Consider the following 27,766-nt stretch of genomic DNA (forward strand, 5'->3'; position numbering starts at 1 on the left):
CTGGTGCTGTGTGAAGGGCTATGGGTTTAGAGATCATTCTGTCAGATTCTGTAGGGCCAAGTTGATCCAGTTGAATTCTGAGGACGTTGCCTGACTCAGAGGGGCTTGGTCGGAGGGTCTGGACACCATACGACTTTTAGAAGTTCCTCATCTTCCCCTGGGCAAACCCCAGACAGACCCCATCTCTTTAGCAGGCTTGACCCTAGAAGATGGTTCCAGAGGCTTGTTTTGATGTCATGGTCGAGGTGGGTCTGAGACAGTCTTGGACCACCGAGGGTCTGTCTGTCTGTCCACTCATCCATCCTGTGGCAGTAACCCGAGCCACGTGCGGGGCCGGGAGACCAGGCTAATTGCAGGCGTGGGGAAGGCCAATCCGAGATCAGCCCCCCCGGTGAGGAATGATGGCTGGCGGGCGTCTGGGGCCGGGATGGTACCTGATTAGTTAAATTGCCAGCACCTGCTTGCTTTTATTGCGAACATAAACACGGCCGTGCGGACAGTCGCCAGCGAGCCTAATGCTTTCCTCGTTTGCCACATCTGCAAGGTCTGGGGTCGGGCAGCGGGGAGGCTCAGGCCTGTACGAAATAGGGAGGCAGAGGGGTTTGGGTGAAAAGATGCTGGATTAGGAATCAGGGGAGAGAATTTACACTTGGCGAGGCCTCCTCTGTGGCAGGCACTAAGTGAGGCCTTCCTACCCCCATGCAAAGCCATCTGACCCTCAAAGCTTGCCTGGGAAATATTATGACTTTTCTTATTGAGACTCAGAAGAGTTAAGCAATGCCCTTCAAGTGATCAAGCCAGGAGGCAGCCAAGATGGAATCTGAACCCAGGTCTTTCCATCTCCAAAGACCCTACTCATTCTGCTAATGGGGTGTAGGCAGCCCTGGGGGTTCCTGCTGCAATTAACTGAACTTTGCATCTGGAGTGCCCAGCCACCAGCCAGTGACCGCATGTGGGTTCAGGAAAGGAAACAGTTTCTAGGCCTCCAGACAATTTGCTAGGTGACCACACGTTCCCATTTCCTCTTCCTGTGCCTCAGTTTCTAATCTGTAGAGTGGTCATCTAGTCTCCTGCCTTCTGCTCTTGAACCCCAGAGAAAAGAGGTTGGAGCGTGGGAATTTGGCCCTGAACGTGTCTGAGGTCAAGTCCAGCGCTGGCTGAAATTGCCCACTTGGGCTCCTCAGAGCTTCGTTAAACAGCGTCATGCTGCCTGTCCCGCCAGCACGAGTCCTGCAGGAACCACCCCCCACCCCAGTCCTGGGCCGGTCAGTGTTTACTCCAGCCATTGCCCAGCAATTGGCCCACAAAACAAACGGCTGAGGAAACCATTTCAAATTAACTTCGTCTCCATTACAGGCGCTTTTATTAAGATAAACTATTTGGGGGATGTTTACAGGAGAGAGAGCCCTTCGGTGCCGGCGGCGGAAGGTCAGAGGGAAAGTCGGAGGGACCGCACGATTGTCATTTGAAAGCTTAGGGCACTTCTCCCGCATTCAAATGTGTGTCTCTTCCCCTCAGTGACAGATGCTTCCAGCCTGTGACATGCTTTGTCAGAATTTTATTTGTCCGAGCGGCTTCAGCCTCATTCTTGGCAGATGCGGGCGATAGGGAAGAGTATGAGTTTAAATTCCCTTCTGCAGTCCTTGAAAATGAAGTGGGAGTACTTCTCCACCAGCGACGACTTTCAAAAAGAAAAGAGCAAAATGTGCCCTAGAGCCGGGGAGAAGGGAAAATTTATATCCGTTCATTCATTCATTCATCCATCCGTCTGCTCAGTCAATCATGCGCCCCCTTGTTTACTAATTCATTCATTCAGTAAAGGATTCACGCTGTCATTTATTCATTTCTATAATCACTTTAGGTTTTTTCTTTTTTGGTTTATAAGCATGTTTTTTATTGAAGTATAATTGATGTACAATATTATATGTTATAGGTGTGCAAGAAAGTGATTCACAATGTTTAAAGGTTATACTCCATTTAGAGTTATCGTGGAATCTAGAATACACAACAAAGCAGTGAATAAAACAAAAAGAAGCAAACTCAGAGATACAGAGAACAAACCAGTGGTTACCCGTTGGGAGAGGGTAATATAGAGGTAGAGGAGAAAGAGGGACAAACTATTGTATAAAATAGGCCACACGTGGGGCTTTTCATTGGAATTCTGACTTCTTACGTGTCCTTATGTTTGCAGTGCCCCAGTGTTTGCAGCCGGGAAATGGGATGATGATAGCTCAGGATTGTGCTAGGGCTAAACAGGGTTAATTTGAATGAAACGCTTGGATTGCAGGATGGGGCTGTGCTCGGAGGGCAGTGGAAATGTACTCCGTCCCACAGAGGTGGGGTTACTGCTCACAGCGAGTGTGTGAAGCAGGTGGGGTTGAGCCCAGGGACCTGGTCCCAGAGCCTGAGTCCCTTCTTTTGTCCTGTCTTCTGCTACATCTTAGTGCTCGTGTGGCCTGAGCCTGAGGACCCAGCCCCAGGCCATTGAAGGTCCAAACTCAGACTCTTGTGTCTCCTCGTGCACTTGCCCAGGGTGGGGCTGCCTTCTCTGGGAGTCCCAGGACCCCATACCAGCCGCCATTGGTGACCATCACCATCTTTTCCAACAAGCCATGTCAGGCAAAGACCCTCCTGGGCTCGAAGGACTCCTGTGCTCTCCAACCTTGGGCAAGCCCTTCTCCTCTCTCTGGGCCTCAACTTTCTCCTCTGCACAATGGGCACTTAGGTGATCTCAGAGCCCCCTCCAGACTGTGAAACTATATTTTTTGAGTAGAGAGGACAGGTGTCACTACAACCCATGGACTTCCTTTTCTGAATGCCCTGGGGGCCTTGGCCACATGCAGTTGATGTTAACCAGTGCTCGGAACAGCCCACTTCCACACATAACATCCTTTCTGTCCCTGAGGGTCTTTCCCTCCACAGAGCCCTGGCTACTTGGGGGCACCTATGCCCACCTCTACATTGCTCTCAGAACCTGGAGACTCTCCCTAGATCCCCTCTGAAGAAGTCGCCAGCAAACACTGAAGACATTTCCTTCCTCTGGGATTCTCCAAGGATGGCAAACACCTCCATTTCTTCTGCCCCAAATTCCTTCTCTTGGCCCGGGGAGCCCTATCAAGCTGGAGATGCCCCTCTGCTGTGGGTGACATGTCACTGTCATGGTCTGGGCACAGGGAGGGGTGAGTACTCTAGTGCCACCTTGGGCTGCAGCACATTTAAAATGCAGCAGGGGTCGGGAGAATGGGATGTTACTGGCAGGCACAGGGAGTTGATACTCCTGGTTGAGCTGAGAGTGGGTTTCCCTTGGCTTTTCCAGAGCATGGCTGTTCCGTGAGAGAGAGCCCGGAAAGGTGGGGAATTCTTCGGGTGGTCTTGACAATGACAGAGTCAATGGCAAAGGGAAGAAAGGAACATTCCAATATCTATATTTAGGAGACAGAAGAAGGGAAGTGGGGGAGATCAAGTTAGATTCTAAGAGCTCGCAGCCTAAGCAGATCTCCGAGGCCCCCCGAGAGGTTGTGGGATCCAGATGTGGACGGGAAGTCGGAGGGGGGAGGGGTGGTAGGGCGGGGGTGGGGGAGGTCTGTTCACAATTAGCCTTGATTTTGTGTGATGACATTGAAATTGTGGGCAAACATGAAAGCAGAGTTGTGAGGACATGTCTGTCCGAGCAGCCCGGGGATTAATCCGACGTGAAGGACACAGGCCGAGGGCTGGCACCACATGGAAGCATTTTGTGTGGGTTTTGATGTCCCACCAGCTGAAGGGGGCTTGGCTGCTCGGGCTGAACGGGTCGTCCGCCCCCATCCCAGCCCCCCGCGGGATGGGCTGACTCTGGCCCAGAGGTTAAACCGCGAGCACCAGAAGGTTCTGCCTCCAGCAGGACCGCCTGCTGGCCAGCCCAGAACTGAAATCAACATGGCCGCCCAGAACATCCGCACAAAGCCAGGCATTGGGGGTACCCTGCCAGCCTCGAAGGCAGTGATGGCGGGGCCGCAGAGGGGAGAGTCTGGGAGTTAGTTTCAATATTTCTGATATTATAAGGGCTGGGCTAGCCCATACACCGGGGGTGGGGGTTGGCAGGCAATGGTTTTTGTAACAGGGCTCTGCTATGATGAACCTTGGTTGGGAACCTTGGAATTTTATGAGGACACTGGGGACTGGGAGGGGATGTGGGAGTCCCTGGGTCACCCACCACAAGTTCTAGACCAGGCAGAGCCTTCTTGTTGAGCTAAATTCAGGAAGAAACATCACTTTGATGTATCCACGCTGCAGTGAATTTTTGGAATAGAGAGAAGAGTGTAGCCCTGGGCGCCACCCTGTACCATGTGAGTGTCCTCAGACCAGGGAGCCCACCTCTTCTGAGCCTCAGTCTCTGCTGTAAAATGGGAAGAATCATCAGCCCTCCTTCACTAGGATAGTTGTGACAGCTGGACACCCAGAGGTTTACAAAATGTTAGCATCTAATAAACACCCATGAAACAGCCGTCCGAGTTTCCAGCTTTATCGGAGGTGGAGAGCACAGGAATAGAGCTGTATGATTATCAGTGTTATTACTGATAGTCAGCCTATTGGTATTCTGAAACAGTTTTGCTAATGACGCAGAGGGTGTCTGGTGCCGAAATCAGGACAAGGATTCCTTTCCGTCAATTCAGGCAGCGGCTCTGTGTCAGCCCTCAGCCCCGCTGTTCGTGACCTGGGGCCCCATCACGTGCCGGCGGGCGGACTGCCAGGCATCTAAAGCCGTCTGGAAGCCCGGAGCCCCACGGATCGGAGCAGAGAAGCGTATTTCACGCAGTCCCCGTGACCCCTGGAGGTCCTTGGGGGAGGCAGGAAGGAAGGGGCTCTGTTTTGGTGGGGGAGGGGTAAGGAGAGACTCTTTGGGGGAGAAAAGGAGTTGATGAAATTTCAGGATGTACTGAGGTCAGCTTCCAGCCGGCTTGTCTAGGTTCGAGAAAAGTGATCGCCACCCCAAACACGCTTCTTAATGAAGCACAGCCTGTGCTTACAAGTCTTCCCCTTCCTGCCTTTTCCCTCTAGGAGGAAATTCTAAATCCTGAACACAAAAAGACCACAGACTTATATTTACATATATTTATATTCTCTATTCACACATATTTAGAGAGCTGGAAGCAGGGGGAGGGGGGAATAGGCTGAGATTGATTCTAAATGGAAATAATGTTTCATAGTCGAGCCTCTGACCAGGTGGCAAGAGCAGGTGAAGAGAGGTGAACAGTGGTCAAGCTTGCCTTAGTTGGTGTTTGGGCTTTCAATCTACCCAGAACCAAGTCTGTTCTTCTGAGGAGTAGAATTAAATTGTACGGTGCAATAAACATGACAAGAGTTTTCAAGGAGATATGGATAGGAAGAGGGGGCTGGAAGGTGCAATTCATATGGTTGTTAGTGAGATTTGATCCAGCGAGGCTGGGACACAGGCTCTGCCTGGAGAGTCTAAGGGGATTCTTGCCCAACCAAGTCAAATGCTGAAGCTTGCCTTGCTCCAGCTTGCTGTAGAGGAGGACACACGTGAGAGAAAGCCAACAGGGTCTGCTTCTACATGGGTACATCAGAGAAGAGAGAGAAAACAAGGCAACTTAGCCATTTCCAGGCAGGATGAGGCCCTTCCACAAGGAAGGGAAATGGAGAAGAGGGTCCCAGTGACCCTGCCCACCAGCTATCCTGGTTCAGCCTTTGCTCCAAATCCAAACAACTCAGGGTGCCTCCTCCTTCTTGGTGGAAGAGACAAGCTGGGGAAGGGGGTGTTGAGACAGCATGTATTTCCCTCTCCCAGCATAAAACTTCAGAGACATGGGTGGTGTCATCACAGGGCCATGTAACTGGGTGAAGTGGTCACTGCAGGTCTTGCCCAGAGTCCTCAGACACCGGAAGCACTGGAAGGGCATTTCCCAGGAGGAGGCACCCCGAGACGTCTGTCTTCTGACTATTTAGCTCCTCATGGAAGATGCTTTGGAGATTCAGGGATTTGGAATCAAACTGGAGTTGCCGGGGCTGTACTTGAGCGCCCTACTGGCCTCTAGGGCTATGCTAAGTCGTCACACACAGACCTGATTTTAATCTTCCCCAGAACGCTCTGGGATGTCTGGAGGCTCTGGGAGGCAAAGTGACTTGGCCAAGGTCACTTTGGGCAGCTGAGAGGCAAAGCTAGCACTTAACCAGGACTTCCTGATTCCAACAAACTCTTTTAAAAATTTTTATTTTAAAAATTTATTTTTAAATTTTAATTTAAAAATTTATTTTAAAAATTTATTTTATTTGCATATTTTAATGCAAATAAAGTAAAACGCATAATGTCAAACCTATGATATAAAGCAAAACAGAACAAACCACATGGCCTGCAGACCGGTCCCCACTCTCATCCCCTCCCTGTTGTCCAGGTGAATCCCTCCTCTGCGTTCAGGTGTGACTCTCTGCTTAGCTAGTGACTTACTATTTTTGAGAATCCTTCATGCTGTTGCCTGTGCTGTGATTCACTAATTAATCATTTTAAGTTTGTATTCTGAAGTGGTTGAACACTCACAAGAAGTGGGGAAAACAGTACAGAGAGTTCCCGTGGACCCTTCCTCCAGCTCCCCCCAGCCATCATATTATACTCAGTATAAAGATCATGAATCCAGGAAACTGACGTTGACTTTGGTACCAGACTCAACTCAGGGACGGGTCTTATCCCGATGGTAGTAATTTCTACGTGTACTTTTTGATTTTTTTGCCCTCTTGTGTACGGTTTGTGAAATTTTGTGTATATTTAAATAATCACCATAACAATCGGGGCACAGAACCGTTCTGTCGCCACAAAAAAACTCTGGGGTGTTACCCCTCAACAGTGTAATTCACTCATTTTTAGTGCTGTGTGTCACCTCACTAACCCGCCACTGATTCGTCCATCCTCCTGTCCACGGACGTTGAAATTGGGGTGGTTTACGACTTGGAGACCTCTTTTTTATTTTTATTTAATTTTTATTAATTTTAATTTTTCCCCTAGTTTTATTGAGAAATAATCGATACACATCACTTTATAGGTTTAGGGGACACAGCACGATGATTTGATTTACAGATATTGTGAATGATGGCCACAGTAAGTTTCATTAACATCCTTCATCTCATATTGATACAATCAAAAAATTCTTATAATGAGAACGCTTTAGGATTTATTTACTCCCTTAACAACTTTCCTACATACCATACAGCAGTGTTAACTACAGCCGCCCTGCCGTGCATTACATCCGAGCACTTCTCGGGTGTATTTCTAGGAGCAGGAGCGCTGGGTCAGAGGGTACCTGCATCTTCCGCTTGTTGCCATTGTGCCCAGTTGTTTTCCAAGCGGTTGTAACAGTTCACACTTTCTCCAGCAGCGTGCGACTCTGTTTCCCAAGAGGCCCCAAACCGGGTCACAATAGCAGCCTCTGTGCAGAGCTGCTTACAAAACCCATTAGCACTCCCCACCCTCGGTAACCCTTGCAGCTCCCCCCAACACAGGCACGAGCTGTCACTCCATCTGTGTACAGAGAAGGAATCCAGGGCTGAAGCGACGTGCCCAAGTTCACTCAAGGTGCGAAGCCCAGGTTGCAGATTCCACACCTGTGATCTTCCCAATCACGATAAAATCCACGCTTGTTTAGTTCTTACTATGGATCAGGGACATTCCTAAGGGCTTCCTGTGTCTGAACTCAGTTTAATCCTTATAATAATCCTATGAGATAGGTACTCATTATTATACCCATTTGATAGATGAAGAGATAAGAGGTATAGATGGAGAGGTTAAGCAACTTGCCTGAGATCACCTAGCCAGGAACGAGGGTGCAGGACTGACAAGGGACCCTGCATTTTCATTTCACACTGGGTCTTGCAAATCAGGTAGCCAGCCTTGAGAAGAAAGACTCTGGATGTGCTTCAAATCCTGACTGGCGCCCTTCTCAGCTGGGGACTCTGAGGAAGCCACAGCCCCTCTCTGAGGGGCTCACACTGCAGCCCCAGTCAGGTGCCCGGGGGCATCTTGCTGCGCTGGGAGCACGGCTTGGCTGGGCAGCGGAGGTGCCAGCCCTCAATGGGCCGGGCTGGTGCCGGGGGGCCGGTGGTGCACCGGAAGCTTGGCGCTCAGCCCCTGCCCGGAGGATCCCGCAGGGACGCAGGGAGCACGCAGAAGGCTGAATCCTATTATGCTATTAGCCCTGGCCGGTGCTGGGGTTGCGCTCTGCGCGGACTTGACAAAGCACAGCCCCCCGAGCGGAGCCCTGATCTCTTTAACCGGTCGGAATTGAGCTTGTACATCGAGTGGCGTCTCTGTTATTACTGGCTGAGTGCGGCTGAAGAGCCAACAGCAATAAATACGCCACCAATTTGCTCCCGGAATGTTCTTATTTGCAGCACGCCATGCAGAAAAAATATTAACAGAAAACAAACTCCTCACTCATAACGGGCTGACGAGGGCCTCTCTCGAGTGGCAGTGTTTGGCCTCATCTCCTCTCCCCTTCCCTTTCTTTCTAAAGAAGCTATCGTCCAAGTTAAGCAGCTGCGCTGGTAACGCTCTCCTGGGGCACCGAGCTGAGAGAGGCGGATGGCTTGGGAGAAGAGGGGCCCTGGAGGAGGACAATGGAGTGGAGAATCGTCCCTGGGAGCCAGAGGCAGAGGAATGGGGGCGGCCTGTCAGCTGAACGGGAAGAACCTGGAACCCAGAGAATTGTCTTCAGGGGTGAAGAGGGATCGCGGGGTCCCAGACACCTGGAAAGCTACTCCCCCTTTCTGGGGCTCAACGTCCACACCTGGAAAATGGGTTGATTGAATGACCTCTTCCAGCTCCTACACTCTGTATTTACCAATGTATTTTGTCTTCTCTCTGATCTTCTGGGTCTGGATCTAGCAGGGATCTGAGGGCATGGGGACTGTTCTGTAATTCTGGGATCACCATGATCCTTGAGACTCCAGAATTCAGTTGTTCCATTGCTCTGTAATTTGAAGACTCCAGATGCACAGAAGCAAGAAATTGTAATAAGAGTACTGTCACACAGGGCCCTGAGTTCAGTTTAACATTCTACTGTCACTACTTTGAAATTCATGGTTTTGGAACCAGGGTCCCTGCATTTTCATTGGCACTGGGCCCCACAAATTATGTATCCAGTCTTCTGGGTGTAGCATTTAAGAGAAAAGACTCCAGAGGCAAGAGAACTTGGTTCTAAGGCTAAGTGCTGGAGTGCTGGCATTATCTCACTAACTGTCCCTGTCATCTGGCCAGGAAGGAACTATTGTCCATGTCCATTTTACAGATGAGGAAACTGAGGCTTAAGCTGGCAAAGTCACCTATGGGCAGTCTTTGGTGGGGCCGTGAATGCAACATGATTGGGGTCCCCTCTGCTGCTCAGCTCTAGCGGGGGCGCCCACAGGGCCTGCAGAGCGCAGGAAGGGGCACGTCCTCCACTACGGCCTCCTTCCTGGGAGGGAGATGTCCGCGAGTAACATTTCCGCTGTCGAGCTGTCTCCCCTCTTTCCTTTCCGAGCCTGAAGCATGAAAGCCTCAAAATTTCAACAAGCCATTAGGAGAACAAACTGTCTCTAAGGAGGAAGGCTTTGTTTCTCCCCATCTCCTTCCCCAGCGCCGCCCCCAGCCCCAGCCTCCCAGCGGACTGGAGCCAAGACCTGAATGATTTCAGCTGCTTTGGCAAGAGCGCTGAGATCCTAGGCTGGTCTGGGTGTACGGCCTGGGGTGGGGGCGGGGCCTGGGGCGGGGGCGGGGCCTGTGGGGGCGGGGCGTTCTCCCCGGAGACTCCAGGAAGAACACCTAGAGCAGGTGGTTGGGGCGGGGAGAAGGGGACAGCCCCCTTGGCTCTGCCCTGAGATTCGGGGGGTGCTGCAATTCGCCCCTGCCACCTCGGCGGCTGGAAGGAATGGAGTAGGAAGACCCTCCCCTAAGTCCAGCCTCTGCCAATCGGTTGCCAGGTGACATCACTCAAGGCCTTCCCCTTTTTGGGCCTCAGTTTCCTCTTTACAAAACGGGGGCTTATCTTTCTGCTCCTTCATGCTGTGGATGGGAAAAGCAAAGAAGAAAACCAGGCTCTCAATCAATCAATAGCTTCCACTAGCAGCTGCCTTCTGCCGGCTGGCCTCTGACCTGTCCCGCCCTCAGCCTAGAAGGCTCACTCCCAGGTAACCAAAAGGCTTAGTTTCCCCATCTGCTTCTGTGCACGTCTGCGCTCAGAAGTCACCTTATCCTGGAGACCTACTCCACCACCGTATTTAAAATCGCAGCCTGCTCCATCCACTGTGGCACTAGGGAGTCCCTTAACTGGGCTCTGATTTGTTTTGTTTTGTTTTGTTTTGTTTTTAATGTAGTACCTACCAGTTCCTAACTTCTAATGTATTTTTTGAAGACTTATTGGAATGTAATTGTCATGTGCATTTAGAAAAGCGCCTGCTCCTCAAATGCAGCTTGGCGCACTTCGGCAAACCAAATGCATCCCTGTAACCAGCACCCTGGACGCAGAAATGGGATGTCCCAGCCCCCAGATCCCCTTTCATATTCCCTTCCTGCCAAGCTCTAATATTTATTTATCATTTATATTGTTTGCCCCGCACTACTAGACTGGCAATCCAGGAAGGCGGGGATCCAGTTTGCCTGTTTTGTTCACTGCTGTATCCTGAGCACTTAGAACAGTGCCTGCTCGCGCACTGTTTTATTAGGTAAATACTATGATTGCCCCCCATTTTATAGATGAGGAAAACTGAGGCCAAGAGAGGTGAGGTAATGAGTGATGTGCAAATTGTAAGGTTCGTGCCTATGTAAGGATATGCTCAGATGTGGGACCCCTCTCATGCAAACACATTCTAGAACATCTCAAGAGGGCTTATTTCTGGGAAACGGTGCAGCGAGGACATACAAGTTCTTCATGACCTGCAGAGGTGGGGACCACCATCCCTTCTTAGCAAAGAAGCCCTAACTTGGGTGGTCACGTGGGTGGCTTCGGAAAGTGGGGTGCCCAGGCTCGCTCCAACCTGGCTCAGCCCTGCAATTCAGGAGAGGTTCTGGACCCTAATGTGTGCTCCTGCCAATCCAGCCCCTGAGAGAGAGGGAGGCAGGGCTCGGAATTCAGGGATGGGGAGTGGAGGGTTCAGCCAGAATGCCGTGTGGACTTAGCTGGGGAACCAGTGACTTGGGGGGGAACCTAAGACCGATGGTTTGAACCAGAAGAGGGTGGCTGGAATGAGACCCTTCTGGAGAGGTGGACAGGGCATAGCCCATCCAGCACAGATGATTGTGGGCATTTCTGTCCCCATGGCCTTGTTAGCAAGGAGGGGCTTCCCCAGTGCTTGCAGGAAGAATGTTGGAAGTGGGGGCTTTGATAGGGGAGCAAAGGATATAGGGGTCCCCCAAAAGGAGCTTAGATAATCAGGGTGGACCATGAAGGCACTGGAAGCGATCTCCCTAAGAGCTGACCAAAGAGAAACTTTGTGAGTATGCAGATCAGATTGCTCTGTGCTGGCGATCGGGTTGCTCTGAGATGTCCCTTTGGTCTCCTTCCCTCTGCCAGATCCACCTTCTGGAAACACTTCCTGCATCGTGTCTTTCCCTGGCCCCATACCCTCAGTGGTGCCCATTACCTGTACTCGTGTTTTCAAGTTTTAGTCAGCAAAGGATCGCCTGGGCTGCTTGTTAAACTGCAGATACCCAGGCTCCAAGTCCCAGGCATTTCCCGTCACAGATTTATTAAATTCACACACCATACGATTCACCCATTTAAAGTGTACAGCTCGGTAGCATTTAGTATATTCACATCACTACCATCAACTTAAAAACACTTAAGGACCCCAAAAGATACCTTGCTCCCTTTAACCATCACCCCCAATCCCCCCACCTCCACTCCAGCCCCTGACAACCATCAATCTACTCTCTGTCTCTATGGATTTGCCCATTTTGGACTTTTCATAGAAATGAAATAACTGGCTTCTTTCATTAGCATTGTGTTTTCAAAATTCATCCATTGTATCAGTGCTTCATTCCTTTTCATGGCTGAATAATATTCCACTGGATGGATAGACCACATTTTATTTATCCGTTCATCTGTGGATGGATATTTGGGTTGTTTCCACTTTTTGACTATTATGAATAGCGCTGCTATGAACATTGGTGTCAAGTATCTGTTCCAGTCCCTACTTTCAGTTCTTTTGGGTCGATACCTAGGAGCAGAATTGCTGCATCACATGGTAACGTGCGTTTTATTTTGGGGGAGCTGTCAGACAGAGCCCAAGCATTCTGACTTCACAGGTCTGGAGTAGGAGGGAGGAATTTGCATTTCAACCATTCTCTCCTTGTACCACAGAATAAAGAATAACCTCACTTGCCTTTGAACTCGTCTGACACAACCCCAAGCTACTATCACAATTTCTGTCTTTAGCTCCAACCAGTGAGGCCATTTGCTATTTCTTGAACAGAATCTTCATGGTCCCACCCTTGCACCTTTGCTTATAACCAGTTCTCCCACTTATGCCTCCCCCACCCCACATCACCTCCCTACCCAAATCCTCACGGTCTCAAGACCTGCATCAAAGGCCACAGTTTCCAAGAAGCCCTTGTTAACCTCCCCAGGCTGCACAGCTGCTGGCTCTGTTTTAACAGCCCTCACTCATGCTCTTCAGTTCATAGTGATTGATGTACATGCACAGCCAATGGATTGGATTTTCTAGGAGCCTGAACTGTGCCTTCTTCGTCTTTGCATTCTGCAGTTTGAGACTGTGCTGGGTGTGCAGGAAGGACCTGGTAAATGTCTACAAAGAGCTGAGGTGACTGAATTTCCAAGGTTGAGAGTGAACTTACTGAAGGGACCAGATGGACACTCCATCACCCTGGACTGTAAGGTCCCCGAAGGCAGGGACCATGGCTGGTTTCTAGCAGGGAGCCTGGTGTACAGTAGGTACTCAGTGAGTGCCTATAAAATAAACGATTCAGAGACCCTGTAGGTAGGACAATGAGAACTTTGGCCAAAAGAGAACTAGCCTGGGAGTCAAGGAATGTGGTTTTGAATCCTGTCTCTACCTCCGATTCTCACCCTTTGCCCTTGGACAAATCCATTTCCCCCTTTGGGCCTCAGTGTCCCCACCTGTAGAATGGGGGCATTGGAGCAGCTGACACTGAGGCACTCTCCAGCTCTGCCAAGCCTGAGATTGTCATTGCCAGTGTGAGAAAGGGCCTTGGAAGGGGACACCGGGCAGCCCATTCCTGTCTGTCCCCGGAGAGGTAATCAAGGCGTTCTCAATTTTCATTTGTGAAATTGCTGGGGACGTTTGGGCATGCAGGGGCTACACATCGTCCCTGGAGCCTGACCTCCGGCCTCTGATCGATCCAGACATGTTTTCTATGCACATTTTATAGCAGAGCAGCTCAGAGCACACTGCCCTGGTCCCAGCCCCCCACCTGCTCCACCCATGGCTCTCTAAACGCATGCACTGGCTCCTTCTGACCCAGGCCTGGAGTGGCCCATGTGTGTGGTCCGGATGATCACAAAGACCTTGGAAGAGAGACAGTCTGGGGGCTCTGGGAGGAGAAGCGCCAGGGGTTTTGGGCTCCAGTGTGTGAAACCCACTTGGCCCACAGGCTCCCAGGCAACGGGCCTCTGTGCCTGGTCTCTCCATGAGCTGTCGAGTCCACCACTGAGCACAGGTCTGCTAGACAAGTCCTACTACAATTTTTGATAATAATAACCAACATGGCTTGAACTCCTGCTGTATGCTAAGTATTTTGACACCTTCATTTAGAAGGTAGGAGTTAAGAGCATGCGGCTTTGGTTGCAGAAGGGCCGAGTCCCATCAGGAAGCTGTTACACATCTTTGATTAAGTCCTCATAGTGCATAAGTCCCTGGGGCCAAGCATACCTGCATTCACACCTCAACCTGCCGCTCAGCTCCTTGCTTGACTCCGAGCTCAAGACTTCACCCCTCTAAGCCCAGCTTCCTCATCTGTGAAATGGGTACAAAATATATGAGGATTCAGTGCACACAGAATGCTTGCCATGTTGCCTGGCTGCAGGGAACAGTCAGAACCACTCCATCTGTGCAACCAATTCTCCCTTTCTGGTCGCTATCTGCCTTCAGCAGGTGTAACCGCTATCTTGACTCCTGATGTTCCCTGGTCTTGAACTTCACCGGAGCAGAGTCATGAGTCTTCTCTGTGCCTGGTTTCTTTTGCTCACTCTGCCTCTTTGAGATTCGCCCCTGTGGTTGTGGGTATCTGCAGTTTGTTCATTTCGTTGCTGTGGAGTTTTCCATTGTGCGAATCTGGGTCGTTTCCAGTTTGGGGCTATTGAGAAGAGCCCACTGCCGGCATCCTCCTGTGGGTCCCCAGTGCCCACGTGCAGCTTTCTGTCGCCATGAACCTAGGGACAGAGCTGCTGGCTCCCAGGGCACGTGCGTGTCCAGCTTCAGCAGATACCGCCGAGCAGCCTTCCTGAGAGGTGCACCAAGGATCCACTTTTGTGTTAAAAATTTTTTTAAATTGAAGTGAAACTCACATATCAGAAAATTAACCAAAGTGAACACTTCAGTGGCATTTAATACATTCATAGTGTTGTATAACCAACACCTCTAGTTCCAAAACATCTAAAATCACCCTAAAAATAAACCCCATACCCATGAAACAGTCTGGAAATTAAACTCCTCATTCTCCTTCCCTACCTATCCCGTGGCAACCATGACTCTGCTTTCTGTCTTCATGGATTTACCAGTTCTTGTTATTTCATATCAGTGGAATCATATAATACATGGCCTTTTGCTTTCAACTTATTTCACTCAGCAAAACATTTTGGAGATTTATCCACATTGTAGCAGGTTTCAGCATTTCATCCCTTTTTACGACTGGATAATATTCCATTGAATGGATACACTGCATTCCATTTATCCATCATCAGTTGATGATCAATATTCTAAAAATTGAACATAGATGCCCAGCACATATGTATTTTTAGAAAAATCCATACAGTGGGGAGGGTTTAGTGCTCCAAACAAAAATCACCCTCTCTCCCACCTCTTGCCCAGGTAACCGTGGTCAGAGGACTATCGTCTTGAACACACATACACATCAGACACATACACACATGACCTGGTGACACACAGACGCTGCTGGGTGTCTTGTCCTGCAGCTGGCTTTTGTCCCCTTCCTTTGCAGTCACTGGGAAAAAAGGTGGCAACTGTATACACCCTCCCCTGGAAATCTGCGATGTGGTGGTTTCATTCAGGGTCCCAGTCCGTGCATAGTCTGGAACATTCTCCCTGTCACCTGAGGGTGGACCACAAAGGTGTCTCCTGTGCGGCGAGGGGGCCTGGTGGCACTGGGGACCAGGTGGGGGCCAGGAAGGCAATGGGGAGGGTCTCCCCTCCTGGGAGGCCCTGGTTCCCTTCTTCCTCTCTCCCCACGTGACTTTGAATGATGCCAACCCAGGCTGTGCAGCGCTGGGGATTTTAGCTGAAGCATCACTCAACTCTCACTTCTTTCTACAAAAACCACTGCATCCTTCAACAACTTCTCAAGGCTACATCTCCTTGGTCTGTGACTTTTAAAGTAATTTTCTCCCCCTTTTGCCCAGCTGGCCCTTCCCCCCAGCTCACAAAGCTTTCTAAAATGCTCAAGAACAGCATACAGACTGCGGGGAGGGTGGGAGGGGAGGGGCCTGTGGGGGCCTGTGGGGGCCCGTGGGAGCTGGGCCGGGGTAGGCCAAATTCTTCAGGGGTTGGATTTCCTCCAGGTCGGCTTCCCGCGGTGTCTCTCCACCTAAAGAAAACAAACTGAAATCCAGTTCAGGCGGCCACCTCTTGGGGTCTTTTCACCTGGAGGACGGATGGTGCAGACTGCTCCCTGGGAAGGCAGCTGTGGCCAGGAGCTAGGGGTTGTCCCTGTGACCCTCATTGTGTCTCCAGATGCTTAGCTGGGGACTCAGGATAGGCTGCATCCAGGAGACCTCGGGATGGGCTGGTTAATACATTTTCAAACAAGGAGGCCCATGTTTTCATTCTGTACTGGGCCCACCCATTGTGTAGTCGTCTTTTTTTTTTTTTTTTTTTTTTTTTTTTTGAGGGGAAGATGCTAGTCATAGCCTCAGTGATGTCACTTTGGGCCTGGCACGTTCGCTCTCTGAACCTCAGTCTTCCTAGCTGCAAAATGGATGGGCCCACTGGCTATATGGAATGACTTTTGGGGGTCCTGCCATCCATACCCCAAGTATCTCATTTGAACGCCTGAAAATGCCCAGCAGGTATCACTCTGGTCACATACTCTCAGTGCAGGGTCCCTGGGCCAGCCACATCAGCTTCACCTGGGAACTTGTTAGAAATGCAATTTCTTGGGTCCACTCAGACCTTTGGACTCAGAAACTCTGAAAGTGGGCCCAGCAGTCCGTGTTGTAACAAGCCCTCCCAGGGGTTACACACGTTGACAGCCTCTGCTTGTGGGATCCCAGCCTGGGAGTCAGGGAACTGAGGGCTCCTCTGGATCCAGCTAACCTCCTCATGAACTCAGGCCAAGTCCCTTCCCTGATCTTGGTCTCTGCGTCCTCGTCTGTAAAATGGGCAGGCTGGGAGGGTGACATTCTTCTTTGTGCACAGTCAGTATAAAGTATTTCAAGCACAAGTCAGTTTTATGAATAAAGAACAAAAAAATTCAACATTTTCAGGAATAAAGAAATAAATGAGTCTGACCCCCTCTGGTTACCTGTGTGGGCTGTCTGCACTGACCTAGGCACCTGCAGGTCGCCCCCGCCTCGGTGCAGACTAGAAGTTTCTCTAACCCTAGAAAAGGATTTGTTTGTTTGGTTTGGGCAGCTGATAAGTGATGAGGGTGGTAGAGAGAAAGATGGATTTTTGAGTCCTCTTTCTCTTCCTTAAAGAGAAACACAATTGAGGATGTTTTTAAAGTTCTCTGAACCTCAGTTTCCTCATCTGTAAAATGGGGAGAGCATTACCCACTTTTCAGGGTTGTTATGTAAATAAAAGAAATAAAGTACAGGAAGGGCTTAGCCAGAGACTGGGGTGCAAGTGTGAATCAGTCAAACATTCATCTGATTACTATTACTAAAACATCAATAATCAGTTCCGCCTGCCCGTGTTTTACAGCAGGAGGGATTCTAAGAGCTAGAGTCCCTTTCCTCGTAGAAAATGTCATCTGAGCAGGAATTCTGAAGGTAGAGATGCCGAGACGCTGAGAACCCCATGGGCCGCCCCTGCTCCTCCCAGGCCTACCTCCATCCTCACAGGGGCCCTGGGGAAGACCAGGCCGCTGCGACCCATCTTCCAGGAGGACCGCAGCTCCAGGGAGGGGCTGCAGTCTCCCACCCAGGAGATACAGACCCCGTCTTGGCTGCTGTCAGCTCAGCTCCTGCAGCAGAGTCCCCCTGGGTGGGGGTAGGTGGGGCTCAAAGTGTGTATTTCAAGGGCACCTCAACTCTCAGAGTCAGGGGAGGCTGCAGAGACGCCCACAGAGCCAGTGGTCAGGGGGAGTCCAATGGTGGCTCCCCTGGCAGGTGGGGGCCAGGGCCTGGGGAGGCTGAGAGTGTCCAGGGGACATGGATAACTGGTCAGCTGGTGGCCCTGGTGCCTCCACCCTCAGCAGGAACAGACTGGGGATGACAAAGATGGAGGGGGGGAACAGAGGAAGGAGAGTCCCTAGGACCTGCTGGCCAGGGGCAGGGGCGAGGGGCAGGAGAAGGGAAGCCTCACAAAGGCAGCCTGGGGGAGGGGAGGGAGGGATGGAGGGAGGGGCATCGCTCTGCTCCCGCTCCGGCTGGCTCCCGGCTCCCGGCTCCCAGGGTGTTTTGAGTTCGGGGCTGGGGCTGGCTGCAGCTCGGGGCCCTGTTTGCTTTGGAAGGGCCTCCAGTTAACTCCTTCCTGCCTGGCGGGGCACCCAAGGCTGGAGGGGCTTGGATGCTGGGAGGTGGTGGCCAGGCTGGGGAGGCTCCAGCTCATTTTTCCTACCTGCAGCCAAAGGGGTGTTGGGGTGATGGAAACAAGGACCCTCACCAGGGTTGGGACTAGGCACCTCTTTAAATTGTGTGCCCTGGGCACCCCGCTGGCCTCACCCTGGTCTGGCTCTGGCTCTCACGCCTGCTCAGATATTCACAGCCACCCAGCTGTCTGCACGTGATGTGCACACTCACCCACATTTAGTCACACTGTCACTCTGTGCTCCTCACCCCTGGCTTTGGGCGAGACAATCAAGGTCTCTGGACTTGGGGGTTTTCTACCCGTAAGTGGGGGACCCTCATTCCAAGGAAACATAGATCACATCCTGAAACTTGGACTAGAGTCCAGTTTGCTTGCTTAGGAACCTATCCAGGAACTGTGGGGCAGAGTTGCCAGTGGGAGTCTTCCTGGGTCTCCTTGGCCTCACTTTGCTTCTCTGCAAATTGGGGGAAAGTACCCAACCCACTAGGGCTGGTGAGCTGATGGATGGAGGGGTCCTGGTGCAGACCTGGCACGCAGCAAGTGTGCAGGGACTCAGAGCCATCCGCTAATGCTGTTCCTCCAGCTGTCCGTCCAGACGTTAGGGCTGGAAGGCCCTTAGAGGGTCCTGGTCTTACTTTGCGATTGGGGAAACAGGGGCTCAGAGCAGAGGGAACTTTTCTAGGGCTCAGAGGGATGAGTGACCCTGCTGGGACCGACGTGCACATCTCCTATATCTCAGTCCCAAACTCTTACTGCCCCACCAGGCTGGGCCCCATCGCGTGGAGACGAGGAAGGTGCAACGCGGAGTTTATACAGCAGCATTCACACCATCACACACTTCACTCTCTCACTTGAAATTTCATCTAATTCTGACAACACCTTACGAGGCGGGCACTATTGTTACTGTCATTTTGCAGGGGAGGAGACTGAGGCTTGGACACCTTGAGTGGTGGGACATTTGGGTGGTGGGGCACCTGTGTTTCTTGCGGTGAGTCAGTGGCAACTCTCTGCCTTTCTCTCCCCCCTGGAACGAATCCGCTGGAAGGCCGGGGAGTGAGGATGATGTCATTAGAATCCACACTAAATGAAAAGAAAAAGGAACTCATTCATTCTTGAGTGTCAGCACTTGAACTGTTATTGGCAACAAATGGCCCAGGACATAGTTCACAGCCAAGGGTACCAGGGTGGGCCTTCGTCATCATCTGCTAAAAATCAGAAGTGATGCTGACATCTCCAGGGACTCAGAGCCATGCAAGGGACCAAGGTCAGGTAAACGTAGGGGGTGTTTGCGGAAAGATCTGGGGTATGTAGACAGCAATGCAGGCTCTGAGGTGGGCTCCTGTGTAGCCTCAGGGGAGTCACTTTGTTGCCCAAGGTCTTGGTCTCCTCATTTGTGAAATGAAGGATTTGGAAGAACAAATAATATCTAAGATCCCTTCTGATTCCATTGCCCAGGACAGGGTACCTTATATGTTGGTTAAGATGGTGGGCACTGGAATCTAGCAGAGAGTTTTAAGTCCAGATGAAAACTCAGCCTCTAAGAGGTGTAAGCAAAATAAAACAAACAAATAAAAAAAAAAACCCAAAAAACAAACAAAAAAAGGGGAGGGGAGGGAATAAGAATATACTGGCTGTAGTAATTAGCATCAGCTTCAGGAATGGATTGATCCAGATGCTGAAATGAAGTCACCAGAGCTCCATTTCTCTGCCTTTCCAGCCTTCTGCCGTTCTGGCATCATTCATATACCACCTATCTAGTGCACATCATGGTGACAAGATGGTGCTGTAGCTCCAGGATGCAACTTCCTCACCTGTTTTCAACTCCAGAGGACAGGAAGTGCTTCTGTGAATGTGTCCTGTGTCATTGGCTCTGACTGGATTTCGTGAACCTCCTAGAACCTATCATCGTGGCCAGGAGGTGGGAGAGGCAGCTAACCTAGGCCAGTCAGGACCTACTCAGTCCGCATGGCTGAGAATAGGACAGGCCTTTTAAACAGATAATAGTGATAGTGTTGGCTGGAAAAGAAGTGAATGGATGCTAGGAAACTAAAAAACATTCACTGCAGCAAGTGACAGCCTCTCTGAGGCTTCATTTTTTTTCCCATATAAATTGGGGCTAATCTTCACATTTACCTTGTAAGAATAAGATGAGTATGTATTTATTTTTCAGTTCAGTGCCTGGGATGGAAGAAACCCCCTTGTCTGTAAAAAAAAGATGGTTACAAAATCTATGTAGGGTGCTGTCATTCTGTTTCTATGAGTCAAGAGCGTGGGTCCCCCAAATACGTGCCACGATAAAAAGAACAAATGTGGTACAGTCAAACTGTTTGAGAAACACTGGATTTAATTACACTTAATGTGTTTCTTTCCTGCAGGACTTGTCAGTGCCTTTAGCGTATGAGCTGACTTTGGGGGACTGTAAGAGGAAGACATGGCAGGCAGTGTTTTCCAAATCCAGATCCCTAGACCTTTTTTTGCTTGCATTTGTGGGCAAGTCTCTTGCAGACAGTGTTCTGGTTCTGTGAGTCTGCGAAATGCTGAGTTCATGGAATGTACCTGGACTCGGTCATTCCTTTTCCACCCCTGCACCTAGCAAGGTCTACCAGGGGACTTCAGATGGGTATCAATTCCTCTTTACACAGTGCAGAGAACCCCTCTCTTGGGCCATCGGGAAAACAGAAAAAATTTTGCACCCATAATCAGAGATCAGTGACTGAGGTGGTTGCTCTGCTAAAAGAGGCAGTTTCTCCCCAGTTCCTACCCTATTTTCTTTTTTAACAAACATACCTGCTCACAAAAACTTAACCGATATGAATGAACAGGGAGTAAAATTGGGACCATCATGCCCTAGCCTGTTAATTCCAATCGTATTCCCCTCTCAAGGAATCAATTCATTCCACACCTTGATCTGTCCTTCCAGATCTTTTCTTAGGCATTTCCATCTATTTCACACGCTCCCCAACATGGTTTAACTTCTTCTCATACATGAGACTGTACTTTACATGTGATCATGATATACGACAGAGCCATTTATTGTTCACCTGATATCGACATACTCCCCCCAGTCTCCTTGCAGTTAGAGCATGTGACCTCCAGCCAATGGCTTTGCAGGCTAGAGCGGGGTTAAGTTTTTACCCATTCTTCCCCTGCTGTAGTGATCGTGCGGCCAGTATCGAGAAGGTCGAGCCACACGGTAACTCAGCCTGGATCCCTCAGTCACTGCATAGAGGACAGCTACCCTGGAGAGGGACTGAACTTACATCAGACTTTGTATGAGCAAGCAATGAACCTTTTTTTTTTTGTATTAAGCCCCTGAAGTTCTGGGGCATATTTGTTACTGCAGCATAGCTTCACCTATGCCAACTAACACATTATATGGCTTTCTTCATTTTGTTCATTTCGTGGACATCTTTCCGTGCCCTGACACGTAGATCAAACTCACTCTTTTTAATATCTGCATAATATTTCATGGCATGGCTACACCTTGATTTATTTGACCAGTCCCCATTAAGTGATTTTTCAATGATTTCCAGTTTTTCACTATTACAAACAATGATGTGTAAACAATGCTGTCGCAGCCTTGAACATCCTTACACATCTCTGTGCACACGGACTGCTGGGTCAGTGGGCATGTCCACCTAACATTTCTAGAGATATTGCCAAATGAGCCACCAGAAAAATAATACCAGTTTTGACTCTCATCAACAGTTTTTAAGAGTGCCTTTTGCTCTGCCCTTAATATAATTTCCCTAATGAAGGCTGATGTCGATCTTTGCATTTTTGTTAGTGTAGTAGAGCAGGGTGTCTCGTCTTAATTTGCGTTTCAGAGCAATTTTTTTTTGTAGGGTTGGATGTTCCTGCTATCCTGGGGGCTTCTCTCTACTTGTTTGGGAAAGAAAGAGAGTCTGGCTCCTGGAGATGCACACACATACAAACACATACACACAGACCCTGGGACAGGGAAGTGAGATAGAGATGGAGGTAATGACAGATGCTGGGAGACAGGTCTAAAGGTAGATTCCAAGACCCTTGCGTGGCAGAGCTGAAGAGGAAGCAGTGCACCCGTCTCCTGCTTCTTGTCCTATTTTCACAGCGGCTCCCCCATCAGTCTCACTCAAGAAGCAGGGCTCAGATCCCGAAGCTGGACCCCCATCACTTCTGTGGCCGATAGCTGGGGGGCCAGCCAGCATTTGGGTCGGGGCTGGGGCTGGGGAGAACTGTTGGCCCTGTTCCTGTTGGCCTGAAGTCACAGGCCTGGCTTGTTTGTATAGTTCTTCATGCTTCTTCCCCGTATCTTGATATTTTTGGCTCTAAACTGGCCCCCTCCCAGCCAGGGAGGAGATAACTCCACTCGGTCTGGGCCTCTGGGGCATTGGGAAGGACGTCAGGAAATAGCCGGAGCATTACACACCTCCCCGCCCTCCGCCGTCCGATCTCATTTTCATAAAGTGTGGAAAAAGAATGGGGCTGCCGAGGGAGGCTTGAACATTTGGAGTGGCTTCCTGTTTTCTCTCGAATTAATCCTTTTCCCTGAGATGTTGTCTCCGGGCCTGTCGAACCCTGTCTTCTGCTGGGTGTGTGTCATGCGTGTCCACACGGGCCTGTGCAGATGTGCGCACACTTGTGTGCTCCGGACTCAATGAGCCAGTTTGACAAACAGACCTCAAGAACCTTCGAGGTGGACCCCTTTTCTCTTTAGACTCCTGCATCCTCCCAAGAAAGAAAGATAGGAATTAACCAGATGCCTCTTCTTCCAGGAAGCCCTCCCAGATGCCACAGTGACCTTCTTTGTCTCATTTAGGTCTGCACCCACCATGTTGAGCGCAGGACCCAGTAGTATACAGCAGGAGTGAATGAATGAGTGAGGCTACACTTTTATTATAGAACTGGGAACGACCGTGGTCTAGAGAGGATAAGGGACTTGCCTGAAGTCACGCAGGGTATCTGTGGCTGAGTAAAAATGTGGAACCCAGAGTTCCTGGATCCCTAGTACAAAGTTTATTTTAGGTCATCAGGCAAGATACTCAAAGAAATCAACAATGACTAAACAGTGACTTCATAGTTTTAGGAATCTATGAAAAAAGAATCATTATTTCTCCATCATCATCGATGGAGAAACTGAGGTTCCAGGGGGTTAGAGCCTACTCAGGGTCAATTCGGAGATGATCCAGGATTTGAGTGTCAAGGCGGCTGTTTCCTGTAATGGATTGTTTTGTTCAGGAGCGCACGGCGGGCAGGCCAGGGGCTGGTGAGGGCTAGAGCCGCAGGCCGTGGTGCCCAGGGAGTAAACAGCCCTTTCTGTCTTGGTGTCAATAACATTTCCAGTTGCGTCCGGGTGGAACCGATGTGGACCTGTTGTCGGAAAATGGAAGAAATGTGGAGAGATTCCCAGAGCCAGGGGCACACGCTGCAGCTGCACTGAGGGCCACATCAGCCCTGAATCCCCAGTGGTCACTGTCACCTCCGTCCTGGGTGGCACCCACGTCCTCAGCGCACACCCACGCCCTCTCACACTCACGCACATGCCGCCCCACATACCCACCCACATGTGGATGGGTGCACACTAGGCTGGAGAACTTTGGACCCCAGACCCCGTCTTTATCTCTCTCCGGGGTCACATGGTGACCTCTCCAGTTGCAATTACTTTCATCTGTACAGGGGCATGAAATGCCTAGAGATGAGTTGAGGACACAGTATGCATGTCCCTCTGCTCCCTAACATCAGCTGGAGCCTTTACGTGACCATGCTGCTCTGTGCTGCCGTCCCATCCATCTCTCTCTCCTTAGTAGGGTCCATTCCATCCTTACCTCTTAGGAAACTTGCTTACTGCACAGTCTCCTAGGAGACACCTGAACAGCCCCGTTCATTCTTCCCAGCCATAACCCGTAAGTCCCTGACCAGCCAATGAGTGGCTCACCCTAGGGGAGATGCCATTGCTCTGCCCAATCAGAGTGGCCAGGCACAGGTCACACGGCCCAAACAAAGGCTTCGTAGGGAGGCATGGGGTCAGTGGGTGGGGATCCTCTTAGAAATGGGTGAGGGTGGTCTGGGTTCCTAAGACGGGCCAGGAGCAGTCAGCGAGAAGCAGGGGCTCAAACCCGGCTCCGTCATCTGGGTGCCTTTGGACAAGTCCCCGGAGTGTGGCTCTGCTGTGTCATTTGCATGGTGGCACCACAGTAGGGATAGCGCTGTTTCCCTGCACCACTGTGTCTGTCTGGCTCTGTAATTCAAGCCAGTCTGATGGCACAGGGCTTGGCACCAAGTAGATTTTCAGTACATGTGGATTCCCTTTGAGCTCAAACACAGGGGCTTGGACGGCCTCCTCTCAATCCTTTACTGAAGACACTTACCTGACGCCGATGGCAGTTTGAACCAAGAGGGTTCATCTAATTTTAAGTCCCAGTGCGCAACCAATTTATTTTGGTCCATGAACTGTTGCTCGGCACCTGTTGGCATCTTGGGATGCGAAGTCCTAATTTGAGGCTCCCACAGGGGCAGGTCTAATTTTAGACGGCTGCTGTGCTGGGGGGGTCCCAAGGGGATGCAGGGTCTGTCATCTGGAGCGCCTGGGGCGAGGCAGATGCAGACTAGGGTGGTGATGTGCGATCCAGAGGGACTCACTCAGCTTGTACCCACAAATTAACGACTATTTCTTAAGAACTTTGATTTCGGCAGGTTTTGTACCAAGCCAAGTGCTTCTCACATACCGTTAGATTTGCTTGTCCCTTGAAGTTCCAGTTGGCCAACGTTTACTGTGGGTTTACCCTGTGCTAGGCGCTAGGGGAGCCGGGACGAAGCAGGCACAGCCCCACCTGCAGAGAACTCACGGGCTCGTGCTCATAGGCGAGTCAAGAACGGTGGTGGTGCAGAGCCATCAGAGGCCCGAGCAGTGCCTGGCACCCAGCTGCCTTTGACGAAACAGCTGGCAAATGAATGAAGGCAAGGCTCATGGTAGAGGCAAGATAAAGCCGCTGCAAGAGGGCGCATTCCAATTCTCCTTGGGGCATTTGGAGGTTTCCCAGTGGAAGCTCTACTCTGAGCTGGGTCTTGAAAGAGGTAAAGCATTTCTCCACGTGGAGAAGGAAGGAGGGTGTGACTTGTACTGCTGGCTCCCACCCGTATCCCTTGGCACCAAGTGCTCCTGTGCATGCCAGCCCCGTCCAATGGCCAGCACCAAAAGCTCTTGTCCTTTCCCTCCCCACCCTGTGTTGCTCGGGGAGGGGAACCACCCCTCTCTCATTCTCAGTGCTGTGGGCAGGGTGGTACAGGGCTCACCCTCCACTCCAGGGAGGCCCCTGAGCGGCTTACACCCGCAGCATCTCCACGCCCCGGCCCACAGTGATCGGTTCATGGGTAGACCACGGACAGCCCATCAAGAGCCCATGAGAAGCAAGGAGGCATTTGTTGGGGTTTCAAGAAAGGATACATTTCCTCTCTCCCTCACTTGAGAGTGAGGAGTAGGGAGGTGGTATCTGAGATGGAGATGGCCAAATTGCTACCAGGTCAGAAGATCCTGGAATTTCTGGGCCCCTAACAGGGGGGCACCCTGGAGCTGCTGGGTGCAGCTGAGAGAGAGAAGCGAGAGAGAAACAGGCACTGCAGAAGGCAGAGTGGAGAGTCAGAGCACTGGGTACCAGGGGTGCTCCACATTTAACCCTGACCACACATTCCCAGATTAGCATCCTTACCTCTGTTTTACAGAAGAGAAGACAGAGGCTCAGGAGAGCTCAGCCATCTGCGCAGGGGTTGCAGATAGAAACCTGGGGAGTGTGGAAGTCTGAGTCCAGTGTCCACAGTGTCCCTGTCTCTGGGGTCATCTGGGGCAAGCCAGGCCCCCTTCTCTAGAGCCTTGATGGCCCAGAGGCAAAAATAGAGGCTAAGTGTGAACCAGTCAGTGGTTCTCAAAGTTGGGTGTGTATCAGAATCCCCTGGAGGGCTTGTTACAACAGCCCAGCCCCCAGCAATGAGCTGCTGCTTCATTGGGTCAGAGATGGAACCTAAATGTGCATTTAGAGGCTGAGGCTGCTGGTCCGGGGACCACACTTTGAGAACTGGGCCAGATGAACTCCCATCCTTGTAAGCAGTGACATTGAATGGTGTCTTCGATGTTCCACTGCACCCTCTCCCTACCTCCAAGATCCCTGAGATTCTGAGGGTTTTTTGGAGGGGTTGGCCAACCCAGAAGAGGGGCCCAGAGCATTGAACTGAGTTGGCTTTCCACAAATTTAGACGCAGCCCAGGTAAGATGACACAGAGCTTCTGGGATCAATATTCCTGTGAAGAATCAGAAAGCAGGGCTAGGGGCAGGGGTGGTGGTGGTGGTGGTGGGGGTCAAGGTGACAGCTCCCCAGAAGCCCCTCCACCCCCAGCCACCCAGGTCGCAGGATTCTCACTGCCTCTGCCCGGCTGCTCTGATAAATCGACTCCCCCTCTGGGAGCCTCCCAACTTGCAGTTGGTAAACAGAGCCTTTATTTCTCAGGCCGGTAGGGAGAAATTTCAGGTCTTTATAATTAAGTGTCCCGGTGAAGGGCAGCTGCCGAATTCTGGCGCTGGGTGCCCGTCAGGCGGTGATGGATGGTAACAACACATCATTCCAGCGGCAGCCCGGCTGTGAGCTATGGGGGTCGTACATCACGGCAGGGCCGTCCGATCTTCACTGCACGCGGGCGCAGGAAGCTTGCTCTGGCGGAGGGGGTGGGGAAGAGGGGTCTGGGCTGGCCGGGGGCCAGAGCAGGCTGGACTGAGCCCCCATGACCAGTCTTTCCTGCCTCCCACAGTCTTCCCCATCTATCCCATCGCTCTGGCGGCCAAACTTGATTCTGCCCTTAAGTGGCTCTGGACTTCCTCTGCTTTTTCTCTGTCTCAGGGGCATCACCCTCACCCAAACCACCAGCTGTCCCTCTTGCTCTGCTCTCCCATGGTTGGTGGGATGTCATTCTCTGCCCCTGAAGGTGACCATGTTACTCACTTTGGTCAACAGAATGAAGCCAAGGTAACAGCACGTCAGTGCCAAGTCAAAGCCCCAAGAAGCCTTGCAGCTCCCACGCACTCTCTTGTGCTTCCGCCGTCACTACAAGAAGGACACGGCTAGACTTCCAGGTCTGAGGAGGAGGATGAGGGACACGTGGAGCAAGGCTTTTCCAGCTAAAGTGCTTCAGCCAAGTCCAATGTAAAGCAGAGTACCCGCCAGCCCCCACTGACCCCCAGAGTGTGAGCTATAATAAAAGATGGCAGTTCCTATACACCACCAAATTGAGGGGGTGTTTGTTGTGCAGCAGTAGCTAGCTGATACATATAGCCCATGGCCGTTGCATGATCTCAGCCCTTGTGACCTCTCCAATCTCATCTTTTGCCATTTTCCTCTGTGGTTATTGCTCTTCCCTGCCTCAGGGCCTTTGCCTATGCAGTACCCTCCACCTGGAAGGCTTTCTCATGCTATCTTCCCACCCTTTAAGCCTCAGTGTAAATGCTACCTCCTTAGAGAGACTCCCCTTGACCTCTCAATCAAAAGTAGGCTTCCCAGCTCGTCACATTCTCTGTTTCAGTCTCTTATTTATGTCCTTCATGAAAGTGAAGTTTGGGCAGGGAATTATTTTTTCTTTCCTGACTGTCCCCACCCCACCCAAGCCCCCTTGTTTTTTCTGTCTCCTCTCTCCTGCCAGCCATAGGATAACAGGCCAAGTCTCAGGGTCTCTTTTATTCACAGCTGTGTCCCCAGCAATGAGCTTACTGCTTGCACATAGTAGGTGCTCAGTCAGGACTGTTGACTGACTGTAGACTGGCTGTCTCACAGTGTGTTCACAGCAGCACTGGGCTAGAACCAGGTCTTGGTGG

Source organism: Camelus ferus, chromosome 32 (assembly GCF_009834535.1).
Source record: "Camelus ferus isolate YT-003-E chromosome 32, BCGSAC_Cfer_1.0, whole genome shotgun sequence".
Lineage (NCBI taxonomy): Eukaryota > Metazoa > Chordata > Mammalia > Artiodactyla > Camelidae > Camelus > Camelus ferus.